Here is an 8199-nt window from a genome sequence, read left to right as displayed (position 1 = left end):
AAGCATCTTCTCACTGTTATAATATCACTCATCTTCCAACTTTATCCTCAATTGGTTCCCGAATTTGAAATTAGAAACCCTTGAATGTCTAGGTGAAGCAGAGGTACCATGGTTCTTTAAATGAAAGCATCAAGGGAGAGGGGGCTTCGTCTTCCAAGAGGGGTGAAGACAAGACTCCATCTGGAAGATGCTTCTGTAGGCAGAATGTGGTGTTGTTGCAATCTGGAACTTTGACAAATCCTGGGAGATGGTTCGTTAGGTGTCCTCTATGAAAGGTTAGCTATTTTGTTTTTGTGCTTATATTGAGGTTAGCTTATTGTGAATGATTCTTTATTCCTATGCTTCACGGTGTAGACAAATGGATTACAAATATTTTGTGTGGGTGGATGAGATCAACGGAGGTTGGGAGGGATTGGCAAGAGTCCTTGTTGGTAAAAATTAAGATAGTTGTTGTGCTGTGCATGGGTTAATGTCATAGGACAAATAAGAGAGAATCAAGGGAATAATTCGAAGATCCTATTAAAAATGAGAAAGCTCGATAGTGAAATTAGAGCTATTAGGGCATGGCTTATAACATTTTTCTTTGGTTTGCTACTTTGTATAGGCTTTAATCTATTCCAATTAATTAATATGTAGTTATGCATATGGTGTATGTTGCTTTAGGGCTATTTTTTGTCTATTTGGTTTCAATGACGTTGAACTTAGGAACTATGGTAACATATCCACTTCCAGGGATGAAGTTAACTTAGACATTAATGCTCATGATTCTTAATATAATTGATATTTGTAACCTTGGATGTAATAAGTGTTTGACAAAATATAAGACATATGAACTTCGTAAATTGACAAATCCAACTGGAAATATGATCTTGAATACTAAATAACGAAAAGGTAACCTAGAAAAAGAACTAAATAAAACAAGTTCATACCATACAATATAATAAAACTGGAAACAATCTTAACATGAGCATTTCGCCAACAAAAGGGCTCAAAACAAGTTTATGAGTTTTGATGTCAAAGTAACAAATCCAAAAGTAAGCTGTGGTGGGACAAGCCTCAGGTGAGTTTGGTTGGGCACTATTGTCAGTCTCAAATTGTGCAAAATTATCCTCTAAGTTGCGATGGTTAAGGTGAATAGATGTTATTGAAAGTGTGGTTGGTGTAGTAGATTCTTCAGATACAGATTTTGTAGGAGGATGCACATTTGGTTTAGCGGGTTGGAAAGGTGTTTTTGGAGGTTGGGAGGTGACATTTGGTGGTTGTTGTTTGTTCATAAGGTTCTCAAAATTCTGTTTGTTAGATTCAGGTATGGTATCCAGGGCAAATGGGTTTGGGCTGGCATTTGATTGGGCCTTGTTTGTAACATGGGCCTCCTCTACACCTTAGACCTCAGTTTGTACCCCTTCCAATTGAAGAACTCTTCTAGGAACTTTTGCCTTCTTTAGAGTTGGAGTTCTCCTAGCACAAGTCTTCACCCTCACCCTTAATGGAGTAACATAAACATCAGCAGTTGCTCTTAGACCACCTTTGTCATTCACATCTATAATATATGCTTTGGTGATGGGGTGCTCTGTATATAGCTCAATCCTATGCCCATTCTCCATAGTAGCTTCATACATATTAACAATATCCATGTCAAATCTTAGAAGCCTCAACCAACATCAATTTCCATTATAGGATGTCGCCAGTAAAAATTAGAGATAACTGGATACCCAATATCTTTCAGTAGTTCACTAATGAAGAAGCCATTCAGGGCATCCGCATTAACTCTCTCCACCTCAGTTGTTTCACCTTATACATAACACAACTTTTCATCTAATCCCCTTTCAAGTCTTCCTATATGGTATATCACTAACGTAATGCGTGGAGGTGATCATTTCTGTGAAAAAAAAATATATAATCAGCTTATAACATTATCCAACACCCAAATGCTCTCAAACTTAAGAATACATGAATAAACCATGAAAAAATTCCTACCTTTTCCCAATTTTTCTAAACCAATAACACCCCTACAGTGGCAAGCTCTATGCGATCAGCTAAACAAAAAAAAACCCTAACTTCAAATAACACTTTCATGGTGTAGGTGTTCAGTTAAAGGAAAAATGCTAACTAAAGTGAGAAATCGTGCACTAGAACTATAGAAAGATCGGTTACCTCTCTCTGTGAGAGTGACGTTTGTCTTCCAATCATCGTGACACACCCAACACAATGGAAGGATCAATACCAAACCACGATTGTGGCTTTCGAAGGGGCTGTCTTCAACCTTCTGATCAATTTTGTTGGAGCCCAGTAGCTCATTCACATCTCTCTCTCTGACAGGGCATGAAGATACGTGGTGAGGAAGAATATGGAACGGTGGAATACCCTACTACACAGAGCTTTACGCTTAAGTTTATAAATCAGAAGTAGTGATGTATTACGACCTCTAAAAGTAAAAAGCGTACATAGGCATATATGGAAAGAAGTTTAACTAGGAGTCTTGAAGAAGACATTGAACAAAACAAGCAGAAAACGCGTTGCAGGTGAAATGGTTAAGCGTAAAAAGGAATAAATAACAGTGCATAAAAGGATAATTTACATATGATATAGAATACCAAAGATACAAATAGCAAGCTCCATACTCGACCTACAAAGCAAAGGCCGGCCAGAGTATAATCATATATACATATAACCCAAAATCTTTCCAAAAGACAAAATAAAATCCTGTTTCTCCAAGTCAACCTCTAGTAGAGACAAAATACAAATATACACAAGGTGGATAACCTATATACATATATACATATACAAGGTACAAAACACAAAGCCCAAAAGTAGATCTTTGCTTCATCAGAGCCTCCAGTATGCTTAGCGAGGTGCCTCGCATCCTGCATCTGAAAAAAATATATGTATGTAATGAGAACAGGGAGTTCTCAGTATGGAAAAGGTGCCCGCATACATAATAAATAATGTCTCGGAAAGCCAGAGGCATTTCAAAACTCCAACAACCCATAATTGTATCCTAAAGTTTCCATTAAACTAGAATTAAGGTGACTATGTCTAAGGGATCTAATATAATCTAACTCTTCGTTTCCTTTCTCAGCAATCCTCCAAACTCTAGGTGGAACAACCCTTAGCGCCTCCTCCACCCGCCAAAGGGATCTCTCACAAATAAACACAGGCAAAATGGACAAGGAAAGCACAGGTATAGGTAGCAGTTACAGTAGATAGATCAGATAGCAGATAATTACAGTTAAGCAACTAGGCAAGCCAAAACAAATACAAACTCAAACAAAGCATACAAATGCATATGATGCATGCCTGCACTATGGCCGATGAGTCTCATCTGTCGATTATCCAGCCAAACCCGACATGTCTGGTAGCGAACCCTGGACAGTTCTTGCATACGCGCATCCCCAAGAGTCTATGCGCGTGCGCGCGCACACACACACACACATATCATCAATCAATTATAATCTCATTGGGAGAATTCGGGAAGTTAAAATACCCAGTCACATCTTGTGCGAGGTCAACACAGTATCAAGTCTTAACTTGGAGCAAGTGCTGGCAAGCTACTGCATCTATCCAGGAAAACTCATGTCTCAGATAATTTTTAAATGTATAAGCCAGATGGATCTTTTATATCATCAATATCAATCATCAATAACATCATCACCGTTCATTAACATTATCATCACCCTTATCCATAACTCATACAATCACAATTCATCATTTTTATGCATTATTAGTTCCATTATTCACTTTCCAACTCTTCCTCAATGTCAATCTAACTCGGTCAATTGGTTCTCTCTCCTTCTTAAGCCTAACTCTAGCTATCGAATCTTAAACAGATGTTACAGGAGTTTGCAAGCTTACCGGAAAGGTCAAATAATTAAAAATAGAGTTTTAAGGCAAAAAGCAGGCCATTGTGCGTATGCATCATACTGTGCGTACGCACACACCAGAACGACTTTCCCAGCGTGTGTGTACACATCATAGGGTGATTACGCACAACGTAAACTTTCTAGGGTGTGCGTGCGTACGCACGAGTCTTAACACATGCTCTGGTCCATGTGTGATGCGTGCGCATGATAGTGTGCGTGGGCACACATACCAGAATTTCTAGTTTTCAGCAACTTCTGTAAAATTTTGTTTTTAAACCTAAACTTCAAACACGCATAACTTTTTTTTGTTAAAAATCAGTTTTCATCTGTTCTTTGAATGTTAACTTCTTGGACCCAACTTTTATTCAAAAAAAGTTTCACAAGATTTGGGAGTCTGGAAGCCAAGTTATGGCCCGCCAATGTTAGTCCAAAATTCAATTTTTACCAAAGATTCAAAACCTTAAGTTTTCCAAAATTCCAAATCCAAAACCAACCAAATCATAACCAAATCAATACCATTCATTCCTGTACAAGATCACACATTCATTTATTCATATGATCATCATTCCAACACCTGAATATATCAATTCATTCAAATCATTTCACATATAATTCTACAAATTGCATCCATATACTCATCAATCATTAAACATCATCCATATAAATATATACATTAATTCCATCAAATCCAACCATTCAAAACATTCAAGCCTATCTTATGGCAACTAGTCTAAGTTTTCACGTAACATTATAGATTAGCTACAGGAAACCAAAACCATACATTGGCCATTCTCCCCTAAGCCACATGGCACCACAAAATCTCTTCTCCACAAGCCTCAAGGTCTCTAAACCAACTTAACCAGCTTTGCTTGTTTTCGCACGTGTGGGTGTTTTCCACCCGTTTCGCACGTGTGCGTGTTTTTCACTCGTTTTTGCATGTGTGCGTGTTTTTCGCTCGTTTTTGAACATGTGTGTATTTTTCGATCATTTTCGCATGTGTGGGTGTCTTCCGCTCGTTTTCGCACATGTGCGTATTTTCCGCTCGTTTCGCACGTGTGGGTGTCTTCTGCTCGTTTTCGCACGTGTGCGTGTCTTCCGCTCATTACAAGTTTGTTCCAATTTCACCAACTTGACATCAATTTCACATATATTCAACCGAAAAATTCATATAATTTCATACACATTCACAATTTCAATACTCTAACCTCATAAAATTGGCAAATTAAAAGGGAATAAAGGCTCCTTACTTTTATCCACAGACAATTGGATGAAACCCAGGGATTACCCCAAGCTAGTTCAACCCTAAACCATCAAAACACCAAAATTCTCAATATCCTTAAACCACAAATCACGAAATTGAAGAGAGTAGGGATGGGTGAGAAATCTCAAATTTCTTACCACTTTGTTCGGATGGATTTGAAAAGCTCGGCGAGACTGTCTATGTATATTTATACTCTGGCTGGCCTATGCTTTGCAGGTCGAGTCCAGAGCTTGTTATTTATATCTTTTGAAATTCTGGTTTTATACGTTATCCTTTTCCATTCGATCTTATCTACCTTTCTGTGTTGACTCAATCTTTAGTGATGCGCTTTTCTGTTGTTGTTTCGTTTAGCTTTTTCTTTCAAGGCTCCTAGTTAAACTTCCTGTCATATATTTATCTATGTATATTTTTATTTTTAGAGGTCATAATACCTCACCACCTCTGTTTTACGACTGAAACGTAAAGCTTTGTGTGGTAGGGTGTTACAACTCATGCTACCTACTCGTCGCCATGATCCGTTGCCGTCTGTGAGGTAGGGTTCAAAGGAGAGAGAGAGACACGCAGGGGAGAGAGGGAGCTGCTCCGGCGCGGTAAAATTGCACCGCCACCGTCTGGGTTGTCACCAACGAAAGCCGCCCCTATTGGACGGAACTCGCCTAAACCACCGTTGGATCTGCGACTACTTCGTTCTTGGTTCCTTTCTGTGCAGTAAGTTGTTTTGCTCTAAAAACCCTTTTAATCACTGTTTCGTTATATGTTGCTGAGATTTTTACGGCATTATCCCCATAGGGTTGAGTTTCGATTCTTGCATGTTCGATTAAAGTTGCTATGGTTGCTGCCAAAGTGGAGTGGAGCTGAGGTTACGGTTGCCACTATTGTGGGCCGGGAGAAAGAGAGGTTTTGACGCTCTTTATAGCTTTTGGGTTTCGACTATTTGAGGTAGGGACTTTTTCTTAAAACCGTCTTATTACCAAGAATTTTTACAAGTCGATATTGATATGAAAAATATATTTTTATGATTACATGAGTCTTATGGATTGAACCGAGTTACTTTGGATGAATTTAATTGTTTGTCTAATTGATTTATTGACTGTTTGAGAAGGCTGGGTATTCTGGTTTGTTGGTTGACTTCATTGAATTGGTTTTCTTATTTATTGAAAATGATTTGATATTGAAAATGATTTGATATCAAAATAGTTTGATATTAAAAATAATTTGATATCGAAAATGATTGAGAAAGGTTTGAGGGATGTTTTGAGGGAACCTTTGAAGGGTAGTAAAGTCTTAGTTTTAGAGGAGATATTGCTGAAATTTTTATAAGTATTTAAATAAATTTAAAGTAATAAATTGGATTATTCAATTTGAGTAGATTTAAATCTTTTAAATTTAAGTAGTGAAACAAAATGATTTTTAAGTCTTTTTGAAAAAGTCTTGAACTAAAGAAATGAAGTTGAAAATATGTTTTGGGTATTTGATTAAACGAAAATGGGTTTTATTTTACTAATTTTGATTTAAGGACTATATTTTTGAAGAGTTTTAGAGGAAACTAAAGTAATAGAAGTGAATTGGATATTTAACTTATTTTGGTTTGGTTAATTATGAAAAGAAATATGTTTTGGGTACTTGATTGAATGGAAATGAGTTTTATTAAATTGATTCAAATTAAAGATGATGAGGTTTTGAGGATTTTTAATGAAAAATAAAGTAATGAAAAGGAGTTCTATGATTTTGGTTGATTTGAGAAATAGGTTTATGATTTACTCATTTAGTTTTGAGTAACAATGAAAGAGATTTATTTATTTAGTTAAAGATTAAAAAAATTAATTAATTATTAATCTAAGAGTTTTGGGAATAGACAAGTTGAGGTTGAAAATTCTCTCTCTTGTTGCAGTGGACAATCTTGAGGTTGAGGATTCCTTCTCTTATCGCATTGGGAAGTTGGATAGAAGGTTGAGGATTCCCTTTGGTTCAATTCTGTATTATTAATTCGATTTTTTGTTATGATTAAGATTATGTTTGATTGAAATGAGATTTGGATTGATGTGATGAGTACGGTGGTTTAATCTCAGTCACGAATTGGCAAGTTGAGATTGAGAATTTTCTCTCTTGCTGCGATAGACAAGTTGAGGTTGAGGATTCCTTCTCTTGTTGAGGTGGGCAAGCAGGGTTAAGGATTTCCTCTCTTGTTACACTGGGAAATTGAATGGAAAAGGTTGAGGATTCCCTTCGATTCAATTTTTGGCAGTGGTATGAATGAGTTAGGTTGAGAATTTTCTATTATATCACAGTCTCTCTCTCTGATTGGAAGGTTGAGGATTCTCTTCTGGAAGGTTGAGGATTCCCATCGTGTTGAGAGACGATATCCGGGTCAGCTATCGGATGTGTCAGGTTTTGGAAATTTAACCGACATGTGAACTCATGGCCAATAGGATAGGAGGAATGCATCATATGCATCTATGTGGCATTGTTTGGGTGTGCATATTGTATTTAGTTTGCCTATGTGAATATTTTGTTTAACTGCTAATTGCCATACTTGTTGTAATTGTTCTTGATTGTGTTTGAACTTTATTACTTGTGATTGTGACTGGGTGGTTCAGATTATGGTGGTTTGAGTGGTGATTTGATTATGCTTTGGGGTGGAGGCCGTGATTTAATTTGTGTTAGATCGGAGGCTATGATTTGGTTATGTTTGGGCCGGAGGCCGTGATTGGATGAATTAGTGGTAAGTTTGATTGGAATGTTATGGTATATTATGTTTGCTTTGGAGCTTTTACAAATAAAATATGAATTTGGACCTTGGATAGTTAACTATTGATTTTTTTTCCGAAAGAACTCATAGGAAAGCGAAGATCACTGCGGTTGAAAACACTTTCTTTTTATATATCTTCCTATGACAATTCTGAAACTTCTATGGTGAGACCGTGTGGTTAGGTTCTCACCCCCTACAGATTTCTCTTTTCAGAACAAACGAGGAGTTTAAGGAGATTCTTCTACACATATAATTGTGTTGTATATATCTTAGTTATATTTTTTCCTCGCCTTGTTATATTTCTGTAAAGAGGGATAGGAGTTGTAATA

Source organism: Arachis ipaensis, chromosome B8, assembly GCF_059453495.1.
Source record: "Arachis ipaensis isolate K30076 ecotype BB chromosome B8, ASM5945349v1, whole genome shotgun sequence".
NCBI classification, from domain to species: domain Eukaryota; kingdom Viridiplantae; phylum Streptophyta; class Magnoliopsida; order Fabales; family Fabaceae; genus Arachis; species Arachis ipaensis.
The sequence above is the reverse complement of the archived record's forward strand: the minus strand, read 5'-3'. Positions refer to the sequence as shown.